The sequence below is a fragment of the Medicago sativa genome, chromosome 1 (assembly GCF_051527215.1).
Source record: "Medicago sativa cultivar Bolivia chromosome 1, Bolivia_mono, whole genome shotgun sequence".
Classification (NCBI taxonomy): domain Eukaryota; kingdom Viridiplantae; phylum Streptophyta; class Magnoliopsida; order Fabales; family Fabaceae; genus Medicago; species Medicago sativa.
In genome coordinates, this window is record NC_140749.1 from 41,149,645 (window position 1) to 41,160,518 (window position 10,874).

The following is a 10,874-nucleotide window of genomic DNA, read 5'->3' on the forward strand; positions in this document are numbered from 1 at the left end:
AACCCATGCCAATTTTGAAGCCCTAATTTTTCCTAAACCCTAATGACTAAAATTCCTGTTTTACCCTAACCAATAAACATAATAACAATTAAACCGATAAATAAACAATTAAAAGTTAACCCATGCCAATTTTGAAGCCCTAATTTTTCCTAAACCCTAATGACTAAAATTCCTGTTTTACCCTAACCAATAAACATAATAACAATTAAACCGATAAACAATTAAAACCATATTACTATTTTGTTGCTCATAACAGAAGCTGATAACAAAACACCACAACACACGCGTTTTCTCTTTCCCAAAACAAAAACGTGTTTCTTCTTCTTCCTCTTATTATCATCACCACCGCCAACCCTAATCTCCTCACACCTAATCTCCTATTTTCACACCTTTATTTCTTGCTTTTCTCCTCCGCCATCATCATCTACAAATTTATATGCTTCTCCCTTTTTCAACGACAGCCGATCCGTGCCTCCAAGTCGCTGAACTCGACGGCCGATTCATTTATCAACCGTCAACACTTTTCTGACGTCGGCTGTCGTTGCTTTGCTGCCGGTTCTTACATCAATATGACAATATAAAGAAAAAGATTGTTCATGATGTTCTTAATCTAAGTAAGATCGATTTTGTTCTTAATCTAAAGCCCAATTGTGATTTTTTTTCTCTGTTTTTGATTTTGTTTAAGTTTGTGAATTTTGATTAGAATTTTTTTTGGACAGATATTATTGTTTTCGTTGCATTGATTTCGATTTATGATTCCATTGATGATTTTGGTTTTTTATTCGCTTCCTACATATGAATTCCTCCATACACTTGCATATTAATTTCTTCTATCAAATTTCATCGTTGTTATGTTTTTAGGTTATAGTATTTTACCATGGAAATAGGTTGCATGTTATCATCCCCAAATTCATAAATGAAATATAAAAATTGTTGGTTCAATTCTGTTTTCCCCTATTACCTGTTTGATGAAATGTTTGATCCTATATCATTTTGTTTTTGTATTTTCAGAGTGATTTATGCACTAATTCTTTGTTTGTGGCTGTTACTCAAATTGGTCTATGGTTAGATGAACAACTTAATTAAACGTTTATCATTTAAGTGTTTATTTATAATCTGATTTTGGTTTTTTATTCCCTTCTATTGATGATTCCTTTTATATTCTATTTCACACTTGCTTATGTTTTGTGACTGGGAGACTTGATGTTCCACTACAAGAAAGCATTGAAATTCCGAGGCACAAAACTCCTTGGAAATCGTCCATATCTCCTCGGAATGTCAATTTTTTCCGAGGAACTCATGTCCTGGAAAAATAGTTGGTTGCAATCCTATTACCGAGGAAATTTCCGAGGAACTTTAGTTTCCGAGGAAAAATGTCCTCGGAATAATGATTTGACAACTGCACCACAGACTGACGCATCTGCGGAAGCTGCCACTAAATTGACTAGCGTTTCCGAGGAACTTTGTCCTCGGAATATATTTAATTTTAAAAAAAAAATATAATTATTTTTTTGGGTGCCGAAACTTTTGAATTTCAAATTTTTAAAAGACCACCAATATTATTTTCAAATTTCAAAAAAGCGCCAATTTTATTTTCAAATTTCAAACAACTCAACATCAAACAACATAATTTTACTAATTTTTCACACTAAAAAAAACTATTTTTTCACTACTTTCACACTTGCAGAAATTAATTCTTTAGTTTTTCACAAATTTTTGCAGCATCAATTACACAATACATAAAAAGAAAAACATGATTAAACACTAAAAACTTGAAGTTATTCTAGATTGAATACAATACAACACAGATAATGCACAAAATTGAACATAATCGGAACAAAATCAAAGAAGTTTGTAACATCAACATAGATAATGAACAAAATCAATGGAAGATGTGTGTAACAGCAACACAAATAATGAAAAAATCTGAAGTGTGTAACAATATCACCGTAATCAAATGGACTATGTTGCATTTGTCACACGTCAAAACAGCTCCACATTTATCAGCAATCTTCCTAAACCTTGCATAATCCCATTCTCTAAGATAAGAGCTACCACCACAAATAAGTATCTTCGGCCTATAATCCACTGTCACCATCAACAACTTTATCTTGTTCTTGTTTCAGAAACAGCAACAAAAAATACCCAATTTAAAAAACGAAATCAAAAAGGGAAAAGTGGGATTCAATTAAAAGGGAAAAATGGAATTTTGGGGAAAAAGGGTTTTGTGGGTTCAACAAAAAATCAAAAACGAAATTTGATGAATGTCAACTCACCTTGATTCTTTTTAGCTTCTATTAAAGGGTATGAGAAGAAAAAGATACATGCAAATCTTTAATTGCTCAAAAATGGAGGTTTTGTGAGGTATGGGTGAGAGAGAGCATGGTGTCACACTTAAGAGAGATGATAGAGCACGTTCAGCTTTTTTTCTTTCTTCTTCTTTCTAAATTTCAATATTGTATTATGTAATAGAGACAACATGTATTCCGAGAAACATTGTCCTCGGTAGTTCCTCGGTATGTAATCTTGAAAACCGTGTTAAGCTGATTATGCAGACAATGGGACAGAGATTCCTGACACGTGCATACCGAGGAAATTGTTCCTCGGAAAACCTTTATTTTAGCGAGAAACCAAGTTTCCTCGGAATTTTTTGGTCGGAATTACTTTCGTTTCTTGTAGTGTTCTTGAAACTCTTCTGCTCCTGCTTCTTCTTTTTCGGTTCCTAACAATTTGGTAAGTTTTCCCTTCTTTCCTGTTTATTTTCGTCAATAGTTGTTGCATTTAAATCCTATCTTTGATTTTGTTTTAAAATTATAATTTCATGTCCGCACGATACCCACATGTTATTTCCTACTTCCATTTCTTTTCTTTTAATTTTATGTGTATACCCAGAGAAAACTAATTTAGTTAGAGTCTAATGTTTCGATAAAAAAAAATTAATTTTAATGGGAAATTGATTTTTGAGTATAATTTTGTTTCATTTTATTCTTTTAGTTCCTCCCCACTTAGTGGGATAAGGCTTGGTTGTTGTTGTTGTTGTTGTTGTATTCTTTTAGTTCCTGGTGATTATATTTAGGTTTGTTGTTCCTTAGTATATGTGAAGGCTTGCAATTTTTTTTCCTTACCCATGGTCAGATTGGTGATAAACTATTTTATGCAGCAGCAATTGCAAATAGTTTACTTGCTTAAGGTTACTTGCTTACCATAATTCTAAATAGTTTACAGCAGAGGTGGGATGAACTATGAAGGTAGTTTTTCACATTCTCTCTTTCTTTTACTATCTTTATTTTTTTTCTCCACATGACTCTCATGCAACACCTTTTCTTTGTGCCATTGAAGTGCTTTGAGTTTTCTCTAAAATAATGAAGTACTTTCATGATCTATGTGAAAAAACTTCCTTGAATTTTGATAATATGTCCTTTTTTTCCTTCATTTCATTAGTGATCTGGTGTCTGATCTGCACTCTTCCTTTATTGCAGTGTTTTAAATTACAGTGATACATATCCTAACATTAATATGCTTCCAATTCTCAAACGGATTGTACAATATCATATTCCAGTATGGGTTTTCAGGTAATTAATTTCAACAAAATAGACCAATTGACTATTTAATTTTACATTTTGATAGTAAGCTATGTTACAGAATGCTAATTATGTTAATATCAATAAGTTATTTATAAATTAATTAGGTGATTTACTTGCCGTGCATCGAAAAATAGTTCGATTGTGGCAATTTATGTTTAAGTGTTCTAATCTTTTATCTATAATGATGCAACACTACATGTTGAAAGTTAATCTTTTTTATGTAATTTTTTCTCTTCTTGGTCTTATTTTTAACATAATGGATGAATTTCCGTAGAATTTAGAATTCTTTCTATAAGTCATAACAAATTTAGTTTATCGAGGGACCTTATTCTTTATGTATGATTGCTTGAACCTCCCTGTAATTTGTTAGTACTCTAAAACTTTTGAGAGTTGCTTCTCATTTTGTTGTGAGTATGTTTTGCGTTAGTGATTTTGTTTTAGAAGAAAAAGAGAAATGTTGTATTTGTCTGAGGTAGTAAAATTCTTGATTTTGTTTTATTTGTCCTTTTAATTATGCTCAGGCTAGGTAAGTTGGTTCATTTTCCTGTTTTTGTTTTTGGATGCATTGAGCATGGTTGCATATAGGGTGGTTAAGCATGATTGTTTTATGATACTTATCTTTACATGTGATACCATGTTACTTTTATTCATACTGAATAATGACAAAAGGCCATTACAGTTTGATAATTTCTTAAACTATAATGACTTGATAACTATGCATACTATTATGGCTGAAAGTTAGTGACATGTGAGTTCTTACTTTCATTTAGAATTAACTTTAATAATCATTCTGAATGTAATAATCATTATTAATTTTTAATAATCATAACAAAGGGCCTGTCGAGATGGTGGAGGAGATTAAGGCGATGTCGTAGATATGGTGTTTACATAGAGTCAGGATTCCTTCATGTTTATTTTATGAGTGGAGTTGAAATCCAAAGGATTGCTTGCTAAGATAACTGTGAAGTTTTGGGTTGGGATCGGTGTTTTACTGGGCTGTTTTCCCTTTTTTGTGACAACAACCGTTCTGTTTTTTCAGGAAGCTCTTTGTTGGTGTTTTCCTGTGTTTATTCGCTGTTGTTTTTCCGTTTTTCCCTTTGCTGTGCTGCTGGTCTTTCGGGTAGGCAGCTCGGATTGGTAGAGGGTGTGTGTGCTGACAGGGAACTAATACTTTTGGTGATTGTCTTGAGGTTAGCCGCGTATATCCAGTGCCTACCGACACGGTAATTTTTTCGCCGAAGTACTATTGTTTTTGGCCGAAGTCATGCTCAGAAGTACTTTCTCCGCCGAAGTAATCTCAATCGCCGTCGCCGTAGATCCAGTCTCTTTGATATCACCACCGACACGGTAATTTTTTCGGCAATCTCTTAATAGAAACAATAAAACACCTTTTTGCCTAAATTTGTATTCAATTAGTTACTAATCAATAGAGTAGTATTATGGTATTGCAAAAATGATATTTAATTTTCTATTATTTTTTTGGTTTTCTAATTTTGATTCAATCAAGTTCAATACTATTAAGACTTTTGCCATTTAGGAATTTGAACTATTGTAAAGGAAACAAAAAAAACATAGCAGAAGTGCAACTTTTGCTTTTTTTTTTTTGTGTGGAAATCCTTTGGTAGTTGTAAAGAAATCTAACAAAACTAGAATCGTTTACTCTATCAAATTCATGGATACTTTCTATTTTTTGGCAAATATCTTCTAATTATGCAAACTAGGACTATGTATGAACCTTGAATGTATACCTAGGTGTTATATGTTAAGTGATTCATTTGTTTAAATGGTTCATTATGTTAGTCCTTTAGGTTTATAATACAAAATTGTGCCTAATGAAAGTCCCTAGCTACATTGAATTTGTAAGTTGAATTCATTTGTTAAGTCATTCATTTTTAAATGGTTCTTTCAATTGAGAACTCCCACTTTACCTTAAGTTGAATTTGTAGCTTTTCTCGCTTTACAGTAAGTTGAATTTGTACCTTTTGCTACTGTTGGTTCGTATATATTATTAGTGCCGTTATTTTTCATGGTATCAATAATCTTAACATAGATCACAAAAAAATGTGAAACTAAGTAAAGCCTTAAATCATTTGGTGTACTGCTTTAATTCCATTAATGACATGTAGCATGGATTATGTATACTTTGAACGAAGAGATTAATCACTATTTAAAGAATGAAGATCCTGCAAACTTGGTTGGATTTGACATCCTTATGCACCAAATAGTACCTTTGATAGCTCATTAGTACATATTGTTGGCTTTCTTATTTGAATTTTATTCATGGCATCCTTCGCACACATTTGTTAACAGTCCAAACATTATTTCTTTCTTATTTTGTTTTCAAAGCATTCATATTCTTAAAGTATTTATTTGCTGTTATTCATTTTATAGTTATTTGACTTCAAATCTAGCTGCATGGTTGGGACTTATGATCTCAAAGCATGTATGAGTTTTCTTTCTATTCTACTGCTAGATTTTTTTTGAAGAACATTGGTGATTATAGCATTGCAATTTGTCTGAGAACTAAGAATTTCTGTTTAGAAAGCTATTTGTGATTGTGCTCTTTTGATCTATTCTTTAGACACCTTATGCTTAATTTAGAGTACTTCTTATAATATGTATGGTTTTTTTAATTGCAGGATTGCATGAAAAAAATGTGTAACAGCCCGCAAGTTGTGTTAGTATGGACAGAAATAACCAACAGTGATTTAAAAACATTAGAATATATCTTAAAAGATTATAAGGTTTATGTTTGTTCTCTGCATGCATTTCAAGAGTTTACTCGGCAAGCGTTGATATATATCTTATAATATTTGATGTATCTGGACATCTCTCTGAGTAATAAAAGTTGATGTATTTGGTACACATTTTGAAGCGAATACATTAACTTTCGTTGAATTATTTTTGTTAATATTTTGTTAAGTAAGTGTATGATTTACATGATCTGAACAACTTTGTGTTTATGTTAGGTATCTGCAATTCCAGTGGAGGCAGAACAGGTCAAGAATCAAGATAGGCCTTGAGTTGCCAAAGAGATATTTTTGTGAATATTAAATTGGGACTGTACGATATAATCTTGCTTTTGTCTACTACTTTTACACTGTATATGACCTGTGCGGCAGCACGGGTGACATCTACTTAACGACTCACAACTGTAGACGACTCATGCTATTTCAATATTATGTTATATTCGCAGAGTAGATGTTTCATTATAAAATGAACTATGCCATTGCACTTTTATATTAATATTTTATTTCATTGTCAATTATTACTATTGATATGACCCGTGCGTCAGCACGGGTCGATGGTCTAGTGTTCTTATATATAAAAGTTAATCCGAGTGATTATTTTAGCCCTAATTTTAACCTAAAACGTAAGCTAACTTTTACTGTATTACCCCTGACCTATTTTGAGACCCCAGACAATGAACCAAAGTTAACTTCAAAAGCCTAACAATTTTCCCTATTTTCCCTCCTCTAATCCTCTTATATATAAAAGTTAACCCGAGTGATTATTTTAGCCCTAATTTTAACTTAAAACCTAAGCTAACTTTTACTGTATTACCCCAGACCTATTTTGAGACCCCATACAATGAACCAAAGTTCACTCCAAAAGCCTAACAATTTTTCCCTATTTTCCCTCCTCTAATGTTCTTATATATAAAAGTTAATCGGAGTGATTATTTTAGCCCTAATTTTAACCTAAAACCTAAGCTAACTTTTACTACCCCTGACCTATTTTGAGACCCCATACAATGAACCAAAGTTCACTTCAAAAGCCTAAAAAAAATTCCCTATTTTCCCTCCTCTAATCTTCTTATATATAAAAGTTAACCCTAGTGATTATTTTAGCCCTAATTTTAACCTAAAACCTAAGTTAATTTTTACTGTATTACCCCTGTCCTATTTTGATACCCCATACAATGAACCAAAGTTCACTCCAAAAGCCTAACAATTTTTCCCTATTTTCCCTCCTCTAATCTTCTTATATATAAAAGTTAACCCGAGTGATTATTTTAGCCCTAATTTTAACCTAAAACCTAAGATAACTTTTACTACCCCTGACCTATTCAGAGACCCCATACAATGAACCAAAGTTCACTTCAAAAGCCTAACAATTTTTCCCAATTTTCCCTCCTCTAATGTTCTTATATATAAAACTTAATCCGAGTAATTATTTTAGCCCTAATTTTAACCTAAAACGTAAGCTAACTTTTATTGTATTACCCCTGACCTATTTTGAGACCCCAGACAATGAACCAAAGTTCACTTAAAAGCCTAACAATTTTCCCTATTTTCCCTCCTCTAATCCTCTTATATATAAAAGTTAATCCGAGTGATTATTTTAGCCCTAATTTTAACCTAAAACCTAAGCTAACTTTTACTGTATTACCCCTGACCTATTTTGAGACCCCATACAATGAACCAAGTTCACTCCAAAAGCCTAACAATTTTTCCCTATTTTCCCTCCTCTAATCTTCTTATATATAAAAGTTAACCCGAGTGATTATTTTAGCCCTAATTTTAACCTAAAACCTAAGCTTACTTTTACTACCCCTGACCTATTTTGAGACCCCATACAATGAACCAAAGTTCACTTCAAAAGCCTAACAATTTTTCCCTATTTTCCCTCCTCTAATCTTCTTATATATAAAAGTTAACCCAAGTGATTATTTTAGCCCTAATTTTAACCTAAAACCTAAGCTAACTTTTACTACCCCTCACTTTTCCCAATTTTCCCTCCTCTAATGTTCTTATATATAGAATTTAGTCCGAGTGATTATTTTAGCCCTAATTTTAACCTAAAACGTAAGCTAACTTTTACTGTATTACCCCTGACCTATTTTGAGACCCCAGACAATGAACGAAAGTTCACTTCAAAAGCCTAACAATTTTTCCCTATTTTCCCTCCTCTAATCCTCTTATATATAAAAGTTAATCCGAGTGATTATTTTAGCCCTAATTTTAACCTAAAACCTAAGCTAACTTTTACTGTATTACCCCTGACCTATTTTGAGACCCCATACAATGAACCAAAGTTCACTCCAAAAGCCTAACAATTTTTCCCTATTTTCCCTCCTCTAATCTTCTTATATATAAAAGTTAACCCGGGTGATTATTTTAGCCCTAATTTTAACCTAAAACCTAAGCTAATTTTTACTGTATTACCCCTGACCAATTTTGAGATCCCATACAATGAATCAAAGTTCACTCCAAAAGCCTAACAGTTTTTCCCTATTTTCCCTCCTCTAATCTTCTTATATATAAAAGTTAACCCGAGTGATTATTTTAGCCCTAATTTTAGCCTTAAACCTTAGCTAATTTTTACTGTATTACCCCAGACCTATTTTGAGATCCCATACAATGAACCAAAGTTCACTCCAAAAGCCTAATTTTAACCTAAAACCTAAGCTAACTTTTACTGTATTACCCCTGACCTATTTTGAGACCCCATACAATGAACCAAAGTTCACTCCAAAAGCCTAACAATTTTTCCCTATTTTCCCTCCTCAAAACTTCTTAAATATAAAAATTAACCCGAGTGATTATTTTAGCCCTAATTTTAACCTAAAACCTAAGCTAATTTTTACTGTATTACCTGTAACACCCTATTTCTAATAAGCGGTAAAACGCGCGAATACATCAGACATATTCTAGAAATAGATGCTACGTCTCCGAATAAACCACAATACATACATGCATAAAGATCATGTTACACAACATAGCAGCGGACATACTTAAAAATCATAAAAACATCTCCAGATCTTAACAAAATACAATTGTATTCTCCAAATCCCAAATAACAGAATATATCAACAACTCCAAGATACATAGTCAAAATGAAACAACATGCAAGGACTACCCTAGATCAGAGCCCTAATCTAGACACTTGCATGAAAAAGAGGAACTCCACTCCTCGGCATCAACAAGCAAACAACTAAGCATCCTGCACGCCGTCTACCCATCCATACAGAGAGGTAGGCGGTCCACCACAGACCACTGAGGGTTAGCATTACATCATCATAATCCATAAAAGATTTAAACAAGAACATTGAAAATGAAAGATATATTCAAGAATACAAAATAACAAATCATACATGTATTCACAGTATTCATGATTCTCATACCATTCAAATCATTCCATATCATCATTCCAAGTTCATATCAACAAGTGTATCATACATGTATCACATATACATAACCCTCCCTCCTAGAACACTAGCATCACATGATTATTATTATCCCCCATCACTTACATTTCAAGCTATCACATGATTATCATAGCATAGCATGCATATTCAACCTCTAATCAAGTCATCAACAAAAGCTCATCATTTATCAACATCAATCAATGAAAACATTACTCACTTCATTACTCATCTAGCATGCTTATCTCAACAAGTACAATTCATCATATCGAAGTTATAAGCAAGCCATCATCATTATCAAAGAACATCACCACATCATATATGTATATATACATATACAAATCTCACCTCATCATTATTATTAAAAAAATCATCATCAATTGATTCACCAAGTGTATAAGCACAAACAATTAAGACATGCAATTAGAGCATAATACAATTAGTCACAACCATCCACAAAATTCACCAATGTACATATACACCAATCCACATAATCACAACATTCGCCAAATTTCACCAATACACAAATTCACCAAGTCATATATTCAATTATGACACAACTCATCAATTATTCAAATGCATGCAATGTTCTAGACTCTTCTCTAGATGCATGTGGTACCAAAACACCTCAAGGTCGTCACCTTCGATGCAACAAAAACATCGTACTCACCTCAATTGGATATAAAATCCGCCACCATCAGTCTTGGATATAAAATCCACCACCATCAGTCATGAATGCATGAACATATGACTCAACTACAAATGCATATGTTCACACAAACAATAATCACCTCACCATCACCAATACTTGTATATATGCAATCATTAACAATTCACCACCACATTTCATATATACAATCACCAACAATATTCAAAAATTCCACAACATGTAGTTGTCACATAAATACACCACCAATCATCTTTACATAACATATAATAACTCTCCATAAAGGATTCACCATCAATTAATTCTCAAAAGTCATTTCTAGTTAAGTTCGTCTCTCAAAATCACAACATTGAATTAATTGAACATTTGAGTCAGAACCAAGTAAACAAGCCAAATTGCCTATGCCATGTATTCTCACAAGTCACTTATAGGTGCAGTAGAGGATACATAAGTATTTCATCGGCCAAAAACGACG

The 10,874-nt window shown here is 32.6% G+C and overlaps 2 long non-coding RNA genes across 6 annotated transcripts; one reads left to right on the forward strand and one right to left on the reverse strand.

Annotated features, from left to right (window-relative positions):
• Positions 1 to 212: 212 nt before the first annotated feature.
• Positions 213 to 6,830, forward strand: LOC146954955 (uncharacterized). Of its 5 annotated transcripts, XR_015015640.1 has the most exons (6): positions 2,683 to 2,733; positions 3,164 to 3,248; positions 3,480 to 3,572; positions 4,624 to 4,931; positions 6,224 to 6,287; positions 6,554 to 6,830. It is a non-coding gene; the product is annotated as an uncharacterized LOC146954955 (long non-coding RNA). The 5 variants fall into 5 exon arrangements; XR_015015648.1 differs by lacking the exons at positions 2,683 to 2,733; positions 3,164 to 3,248 and adding an exon at positions 213 to 614 and having other exon boundaries at positions 3,495 to 3,572; XR_015015643.1 differs by lacking the exon at positions 3,164 to 3,248 and having other exon boundaries at positions 2,681 to 2,733.
• On the reverse strand, positions 1,691 to 2,686 carry LOC146954956 (uncharacterized). The gene is made up of 2 exons (XR_015015652.1): positions 2,277 to 2,686; positions 1,691 to 2,116 (listed from the first exon to the last, which is right to left on the reverse strand). It is a non-coding gene; the product is annotated as an uncharacterized LOC146954956 (long non-coding RNA).
• Positions 6,831 to 10,874: the final 4,044 nt, after the last annotated feature.